At 52.8% G+C, this 16,645-nt stretch overlaps 1 protein-coding gene and 1 pseudogene across 5 annotated transcripts in view; both read right to left on the bottom strand.

Annotated features, from left to right (window-relative positions):
• The window catches only part of PACSIN2 (protein kinase C and casein kinase substrate in neurons 2), a 109,136-nt gene that overhangs the window by 46,001 nt on the left and 46,490 nt on the right, over positions 1 to 16,645 (bottom strand). For 3 of the 5 annotated variants that reach the window (XM_053661508.1, XM_037160720.2, XM_037160723.2), the window contains one exon: positions 3,886 to 3,945. The exons of 1 other annotated variant lie outside the window; for it this stretch is intronic. The gene's annotated coding sequence lies outside the window, so the exon portion shown is untranslated. Of the gene's footprint in view, positions 1 to 3,885; positions 3,946 to 7,692; positions 7,781 to 16,645 lie in introns of those variants that run through there. One more of the 5 variants, XM_053661509.1, reaches the window with a different exon arrangement.
• Positions 11,822 to 13,517, bottom strand: LOC119060542 (palmitoyltransferase ZDHHC4-like; annotated as a pseudogene).

Here is a 16,645-nt window from a genome sequence, read left to right as displayed (position 1 = left end):
ACAAGGGACGTGCACAGCGAGCAAGAGAGACGTTTTTGTCAGGTGAAGCCTCTGAGATTTGGGGTTTACTTGTTACTGCAGCATAACCTAGCCAAGTCTAAAACAGAAAACTACCATGTGGAGAAAACAGCTTATTAACTCCCTTAAAAAATGAAAATAACTTATAAAAATAAGAAAAGTTAAGACTTCTGGCCAAGATGGAGGCATAGGTGGAAACACTGTACCTCCTCGCACAACCAAAATTAAGGACAACAAAGATTTAGAAACAAAAACACAATCAGAACAGACAGAAAGCTGAACTGTATGGAAGTCTGACAACCATTCATACAGATCGGTAAGAGGGGCGGAGTCAGCAGCTGGTGGAGAGGGGTCACAGCAGGAAAAAGCATGGTTGGCAGACCCAGGCAGGCAGGCGGTGCGGGGCTGACCGCAGTCACACATTCAGGTACAGACAGACTAGGCAAAAATGGGCAGCAAGACAGACCGTGTAACCCAGGGCCCCAGTGATGGGAAAGAAAGCACCGATTAAAAAGGGGCCGGGAGAGATTCCCAGACTTACAGGAGAGTTTGTTGAAGAGACCCACAGGGTCCTAGAATGTACACAAGCCCACATACCCGGGAACCAGCACCAGAAGGGCCCAATTTGCTTGTGGGAAGCCACAGAGGGGACTGAAATCCTAGCAGGCGCTATTGTTCCCTCTCTGATCCCGCCCCCACACAGTGTAAGAACCAAGCTACTCGGTTGCCCCGCCCTGGTGAACACCTAAGGCTCCGCCCCTCATATATAACAGCAACAACCTGACCCCCCCCCCCAAAAAAAAGGGCTCAAATGGAAGAACCGACCAAATCCCCAGAGCCAATACATCTAAGTGACCAAGAGATAACCAACCTATCAGATGCACAGTTCAAAACACTGGTGATCAGGATGCTCACAGAACTGGTTGACTCTGGTCACAAATTAGATGAACAAATGAAGGCTACACTAAGGGAACCAATAGTGATAGAAAGAAAACGGGCTCAAATCAATGGAGTAGACCAGAAGGAAGAAACAAACATCCAACTGGAAAAGAATGAAGAAACAAGAATTCAAAAAATGAGGAGAGGCTTAGGAACCTCCAGGACATCTTTACACATTCCAACATCTGAATTATAGGGGTACCAGAAGGGGAAGAGGAACAGCAACAAGTGGACAACTTATTTGAACAAATAATAAAGGAGAACTTCCCCAATCTGGCAAAGGAAATAGATTTCCAGGAAATCCAGGAAGTTCAGAGAGCCCCAAAGAAGCTGGACCCAAGGATGAACACACCAAGGCACATCATAATTGTATTAGCCAAGATTAAAATGAAGGAGAGAATTCTAGAAGCAGCAAGAGATAAGGGGACAGTCACCTACAAAGGAGTTCCCATCAGACTACCAGCAGATTTCTCAAAAGAGACCTTACAGGCAAGAAGGGGCTGGAAAGAAGTATTCCAAGTCACGAAATCCAAAGATCTACAACCAAGATTGCTCTATCCAGCAAAGCTTTCATTTAGAATGGAAGGGCAGATAAAGTGCTTCTCAGATAAGGTCAAATTCAAGGAGTTCATCATCACTAAGCCCTTATTATATGAAATGTTAAAGGGACTTATCTAAGAAAAAGAAGATGAAAAATATGAACAGTAAAAAGACAGCAAACTCACAATTAACAACCACACCTAAAACAAAAGCAAACTAAGAGGACAGCTAGATCAGGAGCGGAGCCACAGAAATGAAGATCACATGGAGGGTTAACAAAAGGGGAGTGGGGGGGGAGAAGGTACAGAGAATAATTAACATAGATGGGAGGTAGAAAATGGGGGGAGGGCAAGAGTAGTGTGGGAAATGTAGAAGCTAAAGAACTTATGACACATGGACATGAACTAAAGGGGGGGAATGTGGGTGGGAGAGGGTGTGCAGGGAGGAGGGGAATGAAGGGGGGGGAAATGGGACAACTGTAATGGCATAATCAATAAAATATATTATAAAAAAGAAAAGTTAAAATGACAATACCAGTGATGGTGGGGCTACAGGAAATGGCAATGTACTCTACCGTTGCCAATAGGCTTCATGGAAAAATTTGGAAACACAGAACAAGGCTGGTGGCAGTTATCAACCTCTGACCTGCATTCCCGCTCTGGGAATATGCCTCAAGCACATGAACTCAGAGAAAAAGAGCTTGAACAAAATGTTCCTCTCGGTAACATCTGTACAGCAGAGAGCGGAGGCAAGTCCAACGCCACCAACAGGGAAAACAGTGGAGCCTCGACAGCAGAGCACCAGGCGGCCGTCATCAGGAATGGGCAGGTGGCAGTCTGATGCTCGGAGCCGGTGGAGGCGCAGAAAAGCAGCCAGCACAAAACACAGCAGACACATTTGGCACGCGTGAACTTCAAGGGCAAGGGCTGTGTGTCTTTGCTTTTGCAGCCCCGGTGAGGCAGATGCTCAAAGACTTGCCAAGTGACTGAACGTCCGAAACAACTAATGACCACATTCTGGGGGGTGGCCGACAATAACGGAGGAGACTGGACAGGGAGTGGGTCTCCTTAGCCTCGCTTCTGCACAAGGGCGGCAGTGTGTCCACTTTATGATGCACACACTTGCCACAGGAACAGACATCTGTTTTCCACATAACAAAGCTGGATTCACGTTTCCGGGGACTGAGTGGTGGGCCACGCATGGCTTTACACAGAGAAACGCTCGCGGAAACCAGCTCCCCAGCACGAGGCAGGGTCCTCCTGGCGGTGTCCCTGAAGCTCCAGGAGGGGCTGGCGGCCGGGCCACCCGTCAGTGTTAGGCGCAGGCAGAGTGGGACCAGGCCACCCCCCCAGGTGGTGCCCAAGCACCGGAGGAGTGGTGGCCACACAGCGAGGATTTCATCACCCACACACCTGACACTTTCTCAGCCGACTCCTATTTGTGGGCACAGAACCTTCTCCCCCAACTCTAAAAACCAAGTGCCTTCCTTCGGCTAACAGCCCCATCCACGGAGGAGGTTCACCAAGTTTAAAGAGCAGTATCACCGAGCTGTCTGTCACCAGACAGACCCTCCTCAGTTCTGGTGTTGCCTTAAACCCACCACGCCCCGGCCCCGCCCCTCCTTCGCCCTGGCCGGTGCTGCCCTTAAGGCATCTCCCGATCACACTGGCCTCGGCCCCCTCGCAGTCACAGGCAGTCCGCTGGGTGGCGGAGGACCTCGCACCTCCTCGGGCGTCCCCCTCACTGCCTCTGTCCCCTGCAGTGACGTCCTGCAGACCTTCTCCCTGGCCACCTCCCTTCCACCTCAGGTCACCAGAGCCTAAAGAAAGTGTGGATGGGCCACGACCAACACACCCAGCAGACGTGGCTTCTTCCGCCCACACACTAGAGCATCTGCACTGACTGCCAAGCAGCCACACCCAGTGAAGACCCGCTTCCCGGCTCTAAAGGACAAGCGCACACGGATGTGCCGCCATGTCGACCCGGGAAGGGTCCAGTTCTGCCACGACACATAAGCCGCCTGACGAGGACAGAAGCCGTGTTGTTCCAACTTAACCTCAGAATCCCGTCACGCAAGCAGCGGGCACACGCACGCCCTCACGCCCAGCTGGAGGTCAGGGCTGGCAAGCACAGGTGAAGGGACACCTGCCACCCCCACCCCGGTTCACTCCAGGGTCTCCTGACACCCTGCCCCCAGCACCTAACCAGGGACAGGCGGCCGCAGCTCGAGAGACATATACAATGAAGCCGCGGGGAGCTGGGCAGTCAGTTCAGGCACCTCCACTTCATCTTTGCTCCCCGAGTTCTCGGGGCAGCTCCCCCACCACCACCTAACGAGCCACACCAGGCACTTCCCAAAGATCCCTTCTCTCAGGGGGCAGCACTCACCCAGCGGGGTCCGTCTTCCTTGAGCCGCAAGGTTTCCAACTGAAGACACACGCTGGAAGCCTAAAAAAAGAAAAGCCCAGAGGCCCAGATGAGACAGGCGGATTCTCTGCAAAAGCAGAAGGAAAACGAAGAACGGGTCAGGAGGCGGTCCTTTGTTCAGGCAAGAAAACGGCGGCATTCAACACGGGTGAGACGGGGGAGGCCTGACCCCCGGGAGCGGGCGGCCTGCTGAGGCCGGCTCCCAAGACCCGACAAAGGGCATTATTAATGGCAGCGTGAGTCAGAGTGGCCCCAGGTCAGCGGCTCCGGCTTCCCTGGTCCCTCCGCTGAGGCAGCCCCTTCGAGAAGCGGGGCTTCCTGTCACACAAAGGGCCTCTGTGGGCAGTTCCCCGCTGCCTCCTTGCTGCGCAGACCTGGGGCGCTTTGAGGGGAGAGAACCCCACCAAAGAGCGTGGCGCTTGGGACAGACCTAGGTCCCCGAAATGCCCTTCTGTGGTTCTTCACGAGATGTGCTGGCGTGACTGCTGAATGGCCCAGCACCTCATGCAACATCCTTAAGATGTTGATACTGTTTATCTATAAAATGTTGATACTGCTTATTTGTAAAATGGAACCAATCTGCCTTCGAGGTTCTGAGGATCAAATGGCATCTGCCTGGGACTGGCACTGTGCTAGTGCGGGGCCTTCAACAGTCGGTGGCGGTGCCAGAGTGAGGGGAGTGACTGCAGGCCAGCCTCCGTCCAAAGAGCCAGGCACTGTCACGGACCACTCCCCTCCCAAGATGCTGACTGACACACAACCTCCTCCGAGACAGGGGGTGCCAAGGGCTTGGAGAGGATTCTGCTCAGAATGCTATGGGAACAGACGGGGGTCCGGGGAGGATGCACGGGGCTGACGTTCCCATGGGACCTCACCAGGTGGAGAGGCAGAGACAGGCCCCCAGGGAGAAGACGCTGCAAAACAAAGAGGAGGCAATAACCAGCGCAGTGCGGGGTCACGCAGGCCCTCGGAACGGCCCTGGGAAGTGGCCGTGGCCTCTAAGGGGAGGAGGAAGAATTTACAAAGGGCAGAGCGCGTGTGGGCACAGGGGCTGGCAGCCGCCCTGAGTCACTCACACCTTTGGGAAAAGACTCCTGCCTGTCCGACCCACTACCAGCTCAGCCTGAGAGCCGCCCACGGCCCCCGAGGCCCAGAGGAGCCCATCAGAGCTCCGTCGTCGGGAGGTGAAGTGGTCAAGTGCTTCTCAAGCAGTGCTGTGACCCTGTGCCTTTGAAGTTAAAAATAGTCACACAAACCACAAAAGGATTTGAATTTTAAGCATTTCGCAGGTGTCTCTGCACTCAGCTATGGTGTGGCTTTCTCGAGCGTGTGCGCTGGAGCCAGAGTCTCCTGTTCCAAAGAGGGACACAGGGCCAGCTGGACCCGGCGTGACAAACTGACGACCGAGCTCTGATCTGCCGGGGGTTCTCTTCTTTGAAAAGCTCACATAACGTGAAGGTCCACCCAGTCATCTGGAAAAACACAGGGAACCCACTTATCGAGCAACGGCCTGAAACTAATGAGCTAAAACCGAGCATAAAGTTAACAGCAGAAGCTCCCCTCAAACGGGGAGAGTCAAGCGAGAACGCGGTTTGAACCGGCAGCTCGGAGCTCTCGTTTTGGAGCCCCTTGTGCCCCACCCGCACAGCAGGCGTGCCTGTGGCTGCCTGGCTTCCCAGGACGTCGTGGGCGGTTCAAACAGCACACACACGCGAGGGCCTGAGCGATGAGGCGAGCAGCGAACGTCCTCTGGACCTGCCTGTCCCTGCAACGCCCCCGTCTCCCTGGTTCTGACCCACCCGGAGGGCACAGGTCACCCCAGCAAACGGGCCTCGCACGCTCACTTCTCAGTTCAGCGCCAGTGAGATCTCAGGGGACACAAAGCAAACACCTGCGTATTTGGTTCATGAGGCTACCTGCCTAGTACACATCTGCAGGTGCAGGTGACAAGGGGGGAAATCGGCGACACTGCCACGCGTGGAGAAATGACCTGCTCCCTACATGAGGATGATGTGGGAAGCCCTGCAGGAAACGGCTTGTCACTCTCTTAACCGCAGGGACAGCCCCGAACCTGGACGCACGCAGGCGCACAGGTCACACCACGCACACGTGTGTGCACACACACCCCATCCTCTCTCCCTCCCTCCCCCCTCCCACACCCCCTTTACTCACACACACACGCACACACGCACACACACACACACACTCACACACTCACACACACACGCACACACGCACACACACACGCACACACACGCACACACACACACACACACACACACGCACACAGGGGCAGATCCTTTCCTTAACAGAACATCTGTCAATTTGGCGGGCTTAAAAAATAGCCTGTGTCCCAAATTTTCAAACATTTTCAATAAACTATGTAATTTATTCTGAAAAACTCAGGAGAATATTAAGCCAAGACAATGATGCTCTATTATTTTACGTGTATTTTCCTCAATATTCTGAAAACACCGACTTCCTGAGTGCCAGAACCTTGCTAAGAGCTGGCGGAAGGCGGCGAAGTAAACCGTGTGAGACGGGGGCCCTGCAGGCCCTGGGCGCCCAGTGCAGCAGCAGGGAAGGTAAGTCAAGGTCACGTCGGACTGGGCTGGGAGGGAGGGAGGGAGGGAGGGAGCGGGGAGCGAGGTGGGGGAGCAAGGGGAGCGTGCTGCCTGCAGCCCAGTGGCAGGAGTCTGAGCGCAGGCTGCCCTGAGAAGCTGGACAGACAGACGGAAGAGAACGCCCCGGAGCACGCAGATAGTCCGTGGCGTGTGAAACTCGGTCACGAGCTTACTCTAAAATGCCTGTTTCGGGGTGGGTGCTGCCCAGAACGGAGGTCTGTCTGGACGGCGGCACCAGGGCCATGCACTCCTTCACTCACCAAGACGTACTTCATGCAGGCACAGGAGATGCCGGGCCTGCTGGGAGCCGGAGGACTTACAGACAGACAGACCAGCAAGGGTGCAGACGCAGCGGTGGTCAGGAAGGTTCTCCTGAGGAGGGGACATCTGAGCAAATACTGGAATAAATGTGAACATTTACTCCCCTTCTCCGGATGGTGGAGTATGTGAATTCTGGGTTTTTCCTTTTTCCATACACATGTTTCTTAATTTTCTTCCCTAAAAACATATTAGTTGGGTTACTTCTGAAAATTGAAAAGGAAGCTGAGGCTCTACCTAGGCACCTTCTGTCACTTCCACAATGTGGACTCAAGCTTTTCCAGTAAAGGAATCCAAGTCCCCTATCTTCAAGTCAGACAACCGGCTCACGTATCGCTTACACTCCCTCACTCCCGGTGCTCCCAGCGCCCACGCGCCTCTCAGCCTGTCCTGCAGAGAACCTGGGCAGCGCCTCCCTGGCTGCGGCGAACCAGCGACCCGCTTCCCCCACGACTTGAAACACCAGCCTCCCAACTCGCTTCTTAGCACAGACCCCTGCGGAGCTGACTCCGCATAGCCCAGCACGGCGCAGCCGCAGGTTCCGCACCCGCTCCCCGGGCACTTGGGTGGCCTCTCGGACACACTGCCCTGCACTCACCTTCTCCTCCCCCTGCCCCTGTGAGCGCCTACCCTAGTCTTCCTCCTTCAGTAAACAAGTCTGTCACCTGCACCGCTGCCCCGGACCCTTCTCCTTCCTTCGCACCGCACATCCCGTCAGCTCCACCTTGAAACAGGGCCAGAATCTGGCCGCCTCGCACCACCTGCTTCGGTTACCTGGTTCAAGCCACCAAACTCAAAATTGCCAAGAGGTGCCCATCACACTTACCTCCCTTCCCTCTCTGACCTACAAGATCCCACTTGGCCTCAGCTTCCAACTCCAGGCTCGGCTCCTTCCGGTGCCGGCTCCTGACTCCTCGGGCTCTGGTGACCTTCCTGTGGGCTGCCCAACGCCCTGGGCGCCGCCCCACCTTTGCAGTGGCTGCCGCTCTGCCAGCAAACAGCTTCCTCCAGCGCCTGCAGGCTCTGCTCCCTCACATCGTCAGCTACCTGAAAGCCCTCCCCAGTCCGTCCCCATTCCTGACACTCAGGCCCCAGCTCTGCTCCATTTTCTCAGTAACACTCAGCCCCACACGCCAAGTTATATATTTGTATATGATCTTTTCCCACTCGCAAGAGCGCAAGCCCCTGAAGAACAAAGTCCCTGTTCGCCCCGTATCCTTGGCATTGATGCATGACAGGCACACAATAAACACGTCCGGAATGAATGAGTGGAGAGCGTGCTGGGCTCCAGCGCAGACAGTGTGACAGAGCAGACTTCTGCTCTCAGCAGCCGTGCACACCAGGTATCTTAGCGACTCTCCTGTTGCAAAATGAAAAGCTGAACAAAAATGATTGCATCACTGGGCTGGCAAGAAGTAGAGGAAGCTGAAGACACCAAAAAGACGAGTTAAAGAAGCCACCCTAGAAAACAAGCAGGAATGAAACCTGACTCACACCTAACAAAGTCCCACAAGGAGACGACATTAAGAATAGGGAAGAAGCAGTGTCTAGAGATACTTTTTCAGAATGCTCAAAGACTAGATCACACATGGAGGAAGCCCAATGAACTCAACAAGATTTTAAACAGAGAGAGTTAGAATACCACATATTAAACAAAACTATAAGGCCTCAGAGTTACAGAACAGATCATAAAAGCAGCCAGCAGCCATGGTAACTGGACTGAGAACAAAAGTGAAAGCCAGAAGACACTGGAATAATATATACTCCACGCCGAGTGACAACTGCTAACTAAGAACTCCATGCCCGGCAAAACTGGTTTTTCTAAATGAAGAACTACGCATTTTCAGACAGATAGATAAATACCATGCAAAAACCCTTGCAGAAAAGGACACTCTCAAGGATAAGCTTCATGCGAAAAGAAATGACCTAAGCATGAGAAAGACAGCAGGAGCACACACGGTAAATAAACACACGGTGTAAAGAGCACCCATGGCAGGAAGCACAGCGTCTAATTTGCAGAAGTAAACAATTCAGAAAAGAAACACTGGAGAAGTTGGAAGGCGTGTGGAGTTGAAAGGTTTTAAATCCTTCCATTCATCAAGAGAAAAGTAAAGACATCACTTTAAACTTCAAGTGTTGAAATATCGAGGACAGCCACAAAAAGGCTGGACAGAATTTAATTTCTAAACTAAGAGAAAACAAACGCAAAGGGTGGGGGTGGCGCAGGACAGGACTCAAAAGGCAGCAAAAACCAAAAACCCAAACACTTTCCTAAATTATGTAAACGTCTAACCACCATGTTATATGCCTGAAACCAATACAATACTGTATGTCAACTGCAATCGAAACATTTTTAAAGGTTTTTAAAGTTTAACTCACCAGACAAAACTATGGCAAATAGAAGGCACAGGAACAAGAAAAGGCTACGTGTGTTTGGTGCCATTTCTGTTTAAATTGTACTAGGGGTATTGCTGATGCAATAAAGAGAATAGGAAAAGGTGTAAGAATGAGAAAGGAAGGAAGAAAACATCATTATTGGTAGGTGACAGGGCTTCAGCAAGGCAGACGGACACTGGCACGACATCTGTCTAGAATGACAGCTCCTGGCCGGGATTTAGGGGAGACTGAAGCACAGGGCCGGGGCGCCAGCACCGGGTTTCATTAACACAACGGAAACGCCGTCGTTATCTTCATCTGACAGATCAAGAAACTGAGGCTCAGGCAGGCGAAATGTCTTGCCCAAGCCACCTGGCAAGTAAATGATTGCTTCTGAAATTAAGTCTATCTGTCCCCAAAACCGTGCCTGCCACAGAGAGACAAATGCTGAGGACACCACCCACACTCTGTCAGAGGCGAGTATGACTGTGATCGCAAGCGCGCTGGGGCACAAGGGCAGCGGAGATGGCGGGAGGGGAGCCTGGGACGCGATCCGGAGCTTGCTCTGCAGGGAGTGGGAACTGCATATACTAAGGAGGAAGGTATAAAAGAATCAAGAACGTGTAGCATGGAAGCAAAAAGCAGAGCAGCTGAAAACAAGGAAAACAGGTGCCACCAGGCCGGGGCCTTGAACGCCACGCCAGGCATGTGGGCTTATCCGGAAGGGATAAGGGACCGAACAAGACCCGTGAAGGGGCGTTCCCTCCAATGGACAGTGGAGAGCAGGCCGCAGAGACTCTAGTCCTGGGCCGCCCGACTCACCAGCCACCGGCTCCTGAACACTTGAAATGCAGCTAGTGCAACCGAGGCATTGACTTTTTAATTTTATCTCCTTGTAGCTCATTCTAATGTAAGTGGCCACGTGTGGTTGGTGGTTCCCACACTGGACGGTGCAGCCCTGGAGGCAAGAGACTGCACAGAGCGAACGGGTCAGGAGGCCCGGAAGGAGGAGGACACGGAAGAGGAAGAACAGAGGGCACAGTGACAGGTGATGCCAAGGGGGGGCGAGCGGAAGTGGAAAGATGAACGCTTCCTCGTTTTGAAGGCAAGGTAGGCAGCAATGCCACAAAGACAGGAGATTCCGAAAAACAGAACCGACTTGGACCTGATAAATTTGAGGTGCCCAGAGCACATCCACACACCATATACCACAGTCCAGCCCCCAAATATGGCATTTGCTTTTCTTCTTTTAATATCACAAAGAGGGTTTCTTATTTGTCACCATCTGAAGTATGAATGTTCTGCAGATTCTTGGACTGGGGACTCAAGTCCCTCAGGTCATTCAACTCTAGCACCCGTCTCATCCCTGGTAGCTTTTCCAGAACCACCACCTTTACCGTGAAGCTCCCCGTTTTCCCAGTTCAAACCCAGGCTTCAGCATTTTGACTTTTCTAACGGACATCACGGAGCAGACAGACTGGCAGGCCTTTTCTGTGCCTTTTCCAGGGATGTCCGCAATCAGGTCACTGACCACCTCCTTCCAGTCATCAGTCTGCACCTCTCGGGTCACGGTTCCATCATCTCCTTCCGGATTTAGAGAACCCGTTGATGCTGAGCAAAGCGGTCTTTCGAATCCGAATGTTACTTTTTTTCCCCAGTAAAACCAGCACAGAATAGACAAAACAAATAACCAGCAGTAGTCCTGACATCAACACGAGCTCCCACCACGGCCCACCGTTTTGCACCCTGGAGCACATTTTGTCGCGGAGAAGATCCACGCCACAGAAACCAGGCAGTTTTTGCTCTGAACACCTCCAGTCCTTAGCTTGAATTTTCTAAGAGCAACTTCATTCTGCACATCAGTTAGGCTCACTTCAAAACACGGCCCTGAGATCATCAGATGTGATTTCGGTTCCTTCAGTACTGTGACTAGGGTTTTTCCCACATTTCTCATACTGAATACGGCTGATGCTGTCACGTCACATGTATCTCCCTTAGAAAATAGACCAACCACTTCCTTTTTGGCTCCCTTTTGGCTGCCATTCTTAAAGCACTCTTAAGGGGCAGGGGTGGGGAGAGGTTATCTTTTATTTTGGAAACACATCCAAAGGGGATTATGGAATGCAGCACCTAAGCAATGCCCCTCAGACACATCAGAGGCATGATTGGGCTCAACAACATTTCCTTCTCGGAGCCAAGAACTGCCAGCAAGGGGAAGGGTAGGGACCAGGGGACTGGGAGGAGGAGGGCCGGGGGAGGCTGGCGCTGAGGGCCAGGCGCTTGTCCTTGCAGAGCACTGGGGCACTGCTGCTCCGGGAGGCAAAGGGCCTAAAGACGCCCTGCCCTGTTCTTTCCGAGCCCCCTGCCTCTGCACAGCTGGCTCCTTCCACTGCTTTTGTGTGACTAACAAACCCCCACCCCCAAACACACCACCAAACTGTGAGGCTGCCCTCGGCCTGCCCCATTCTCCACGGCAGAATAAGGTCCCTACAGCTGGAGAAGAAAACTCCTCACCCGGCACCCGACCGCCTAGGCTGTGACCTTCTCAGAGGCAAGAACCCAACCTCCACCATCGTGGGCCCCAGCTGAGCACAGGGCCTGACGCTGACCGGGGGACCAACGCAAACTATTCTCTTTAGAAAGTATCCATATGTACAAACATATTGTGCACTGGATTTAAAAGGCAGTACTACTCTTCCCAGCCTCACTTCCTTTTTTTCCTCTCCTATGGTGCAGTTGTGGGGAGAAAGATCTCTCCAAGGCCACTCCAAAGCCCGGGGGAGGGAACGGCCCGGTCGACCTGGGGCTCTGCTGATGGAGCCAAGTCCCCCGGGAGCGCGACCGGGCCGGTCGCCTCCGCACCACTCGTCCGTAGTCTGGTTGGCGGTGGCCAGGTACCGAGCAAACCACAGGAAGCCGCCCAGGAGGAAGCTCAGCACCACGACAAAGCCCAGCATGAAGACACTCCTCGGGAAAGTCAGGAACAGGCACTGAATGAAAAAGATGGTGTTGATAACCTGGGAGTGTCCAAGGTCATCGGCGCAAGTCTCCACTACAAGTCCGACACCACTACCAGCTGGACCAGATACGCCGTGCTCACTGTGACCAGGGTGGCAGCTTAGGCCGTCGACGTCAGGAGGTAGGTGGGGAAGTACGTGGCTCTCCGGGCCGATGCAGCCGTGCGCCCCGACAGTGACGGTCAGACAGCGCACTCTGGCTGCACACGCCGCAGGGCTCGGACCACGCTGGCTTCCCCCAGTCACACGCAAAGGGCCTCGTGTTCTCTGGGAACATCACTGCATAGAATTCATCAGCTCGAAAAAGCAACAATTCGTTTGCTTTTGCTACGATACCCAGGTCAGCTACACAGCTTAGGGTGAAAAAGACCAGGTTTACAATCAGCAGCAGCCATGGCAGAAGGTAACACAAGGAGAACTCCAGCTCCTGACAGCAGCCAAATACTTCCCAGGAGTATTCAGTGTAAACCATTCCTTGCAAGTTGAGGTGCAGGATGATGACGGTGGGGTTTCATGCAGGAAAGGGGTAATGAAGCGATCCCAGCCTGGCTCTGCCCAGGTGTTCTGGAATTATACAGGAACATATCTGTGTGCCTCCCCCGAGCAGACCTTCCCGGGAGCAGGTTTTCAAGCAGATGCAGATGGCACCGCCGCCTATCAGCACCGAAGCCAGGTGGGAACAAGAAGAGACCCAGATCCACCCCGGGGACATTGCTCGTTTGGACAATTTTTGGCAGGCAGTTTGGGCGTTCTTCCCCCCAACATTCATGGAGAATTCAAATATGTTCTCGTGTGCAGTGGCGGGTGCCTGGTGCAACGGGTGCCACCCAAAGCCACAGGGGACAGGGCTCCTCCAGGAGGCTGGGTCTGGTTCCAGGGACAAATCACCATTGCGCACTGTGCTGACACCTCCAGGGGATGCCCAGAACTTTATTTTAAAGAAAAATCTCTCTCAAAAGGAGAAACGTCAGTGCTCTTTGTGCTTGAGGTAACTCATTGGACAGCCATGCCAAAGGGTCCTCACCCAGGTCAGAAGTTAAATGAGAGGAATGCACACCCACACAAATGAGCAACTGGTCCGGCCGCGCATCCTGGTGGGGGCGAGAACAATCGCGGAGCTTGCTCAGGTGCCTGCACACAGGACAGCGACAGTTTGCCTAAACCTCACATGGTGATTTTTCATCCTTTCAACTTCTACCACCCCAATTTCAAACTCTTCAACCTTAGCAGTTTACCAGATGTGCCCAAGAATAAATGTCTTGCCTTAGAGCTCAGCATTAAACGAGAAGATTTCTCCTCTCAGTGTGTCCTGCTGCTTGTCTGCGTGGCCTCGTGGCCTCGTGGTCCCACTGCATAACGTCCTGCCTGCACAGTCAAGGTCAGATCTGACAGAGGGAGCCTGAGCTTAAACGCCTTGGAGATGGTGAATTCACAAAGTCAATACCTACTTCGTCATTAGTCCACTGTGCCCTGTGCTGTTTTTTCTTTATGGAAAAGAACTGTAAAGAGAGCGTCATTATTTTGCTAAACTAGCAGTACCAACGCATGCTAGAAACCTACGACTCCAAGAGGAAATTCCAAACTGGGAAGTTCAACGTCTAGCCTGCCAATGACATCAGCGACATCGAGTCAGGTAAGTGTTTTCCAGCACCACCGCTCCCCCTGCTCCCCTCAAGGACTCTGCTGCGGGGTGCATCCTGCAGTCCCCACACTGACAGGAAGAAAACTGAAATCCTGTGCTACTGTGATGGCCACCGACGCCCATTTCAAGTCCAGAGCACTTCCCGTTCGATTCTTCACACTGCCCGGAGCTGGAGCTGCAGGCTTTGTGAGTGCACATCAAGATTCCCCCTGACAGAGTCTATGAGAAGGAAATTCAGGCCAGGTTCCCCAGGCTGAGGAAACGTTAAACAGGGAGCTAGTCTGTCACTTGGCATCGAGGCGCACCCCTGAGCACAACTGCACTGAGACCAGCCCGGTGACACCTGACTGGAGTGCCCTCACAAGTAATCTCTGCAAAGACAGCTGCACTCATTCACTCACTCAAACTGGGGGCCCGTGTTTCCAGTGCTACCGCCCCCATCGTCACACACAACAGTCCTCTTTACCCAGCTCTAGGGCCTAATCCACCTGGGACACGGGGAGGCAGTTCTTCAACACAGAGGAGGTTCCAAGGGCACCCCCAGAAGCTGGTCTGGAGAGAAGGCCGAGCAGGGACGCAGGGACGCAGGGACACAGGGACACAGGGACGCAGGAACGCACGGGCGGAGGGCCGGGCTGAGGCCACCACCAGCACAACCCTGCTGGCCCACAGCAGCCCCGGCTGCAGCAAAGCCAGCACAATACCCGCCCACCTTGAAATTCCACAGGCACGCCCTGACTGGTGTGGCTAAGCTGGTTAGGGGTCGTCCTGCAAACCTCTGCAAACCCTGCAAACGAAAGGTCTCCGCTGTGAGTCCCAGTCAGGGCACACGCCTGGGCTGCAGGCAGGGCCCAGGGTGGGGGAAGTGTGAGTAGCAACCAGTCAGTGTTTCTCTCACACGTCAGTGTTTCCCTCTTTCTCTTTCTCCCTCTCTTCCCCTCCCTCTAACAGCAAATAAGTAAAATTTAAAAGGAAAAATAAATTTCACAGGCATGTAAGAATTTACATGAACATGGGCAAAAGCTAGGGGCAAGGAAGAGACAAATAATACTTACTGCCTGGGACAATTATGTATCAATTAGATGTTTTTATATACACACATTAATACATGTAATATGTTAAGGCCAATTATATGTTAAGAAAAGGAAGCCAGTTAAAATATTCTATACTTAACATGGGGAACAAAAGTAACTACGTGATGGGAACTGGGAACCTTGTCCATTCCCCGAGGTGGGCTGCGCGCCTCTGCGGGCCTGGACGGGCCTGGGCGGGCCTCCGGCTCAGCAGGCCAAGAAGCAGCCTCTCCGAGGATGGCGAGGACGGCGCCGACCAGAGCTCTGGGGTGGCGGGGAGGGGACGCCGCTCCGACCTCCTGCACACAAGCGTCCAAGCGTCGCTCGGGTTTCCTCCTTCACTCTGAGGTTGTATAAGTTCAGATAGGTATAAAATTACCGACCACAGTTTCAAGTACAATGAAAATATTTGCAGAAATGCCTGTTTTCCTACAGTATATTTGTTTCAGAAGTTCTTCAAGGCACGTACACTCTGAACACTTCAGAAAAGTACAAACAAGTGCTATTGCATGAGCCTCCCCGGAGGTGTTTTGAGGTGACGAGGGGACACACAGTGGGAGCTCTGGAGGTCCGAGAACAGCCGCCCACTGTTCTCAGCCGGCCTCCATTTGCACCTCACTCCCGCACTTGAATTTCAGAAAGATTTAACTTGATATTGAGGAGAGACTATCAGTCAGTGACTGGGAAGTTGTGGGTAAATTCTGTTTTTTATAAATAGAAATCATTTCCCCCTCTATTTGCATCATAATGTGTTGCTTTTTAGTCTGTCTTTCCCAAGCCCGGGTGGCAATCGGAGTCAGCAGACTGCCAGCGGCCACGGTTCCCTGGCTGGGGCCCGCGCTCCGGAGTCTGCATTTCCCTTACCGCGCCCTGAAGGTTGCTCTTTGGAGGCAGACTCCAGCACCTTCCTCCGTTTCTTTCACTAGGGGTGACTGTTAAGTTTGAGTTTCTCGCCTAGCAGTTACTCGCTAAAGAGACCATTAAGACCTAGTTTACTAGGGGAGAAGCAAGAAAAACTTTATGCAGCAGAGAAATCTTTTTTTTTTTTTTTCTTAAATGCTCTCAGGGGGAGGAACTTCAATGCTCTTTGTGCTTGAAGTAATTCATGTATAGCTATGCCACTTAAGAAAATTATCAAATAGCCCTGGCTGGTGTAGCTCAGTGGATTGAGCATGGGCCTGTGAAGCAAAGGGTCACCAGTTCGATTCCCAGTCAGGGCACATGCCTGGGTTGCAGGCCAGGTCCCCAGTGGGGGACACATGAGAGGCAACCACACACTGATGTTTCTCTCCCTCTCTTTCTCCCTCTCTTCCATCTCTCTAAATCTTAAACAAAAGCTGAGTATTTGAAAATGAAAATGGTCTCATCAGAAGAACCATTCCTTACCAGGTCCTATTAACCTTGAGATAATATGTGGAGAAAGGAGACACGGGAAAGGCTGATGACCGGGCGTGCAGGAGAGCTGGCTTCTAGACTCTCGGCGACTGAGCTGTGTGACCCTGGACACGCCAGCAAGGCTTTCTGGCGCTTGGTCTCCCTTCTTTTGGTGGTGGAGGGGGAAGAAGAGGAAGAGGAAGAAGACTAACTATACTGACTCCAAGCGCCATCACAACTCCAAATATCGTGACCCCACTTTTAAATTATGCCACCAAATAAAGAACAGAGTGACGT

Source organism: Artibeus jamaicensis, unplaced genomic scaffold (genome assembly GCF_021234435.1).
Source record: "Artibeus jamaicensis isolate MK-2021 breed Jamaican fruit bat unplaced genomic scaffold, CSHL_Jam_final contig_233, whole genome shotgun sequence".
Taxonomy (NCBI): domain Eukaryota; kingdom Metazoa; phylum Chordata; class Mammalia; order Chiroptera; family Phyllostomidae; genus Artibeus; species Artibeus jamaicensis.
Note: the sequence above shows the minus strand (reverse complement) of the source record. Positions and strands in the feature narration are given on the sequence as shown.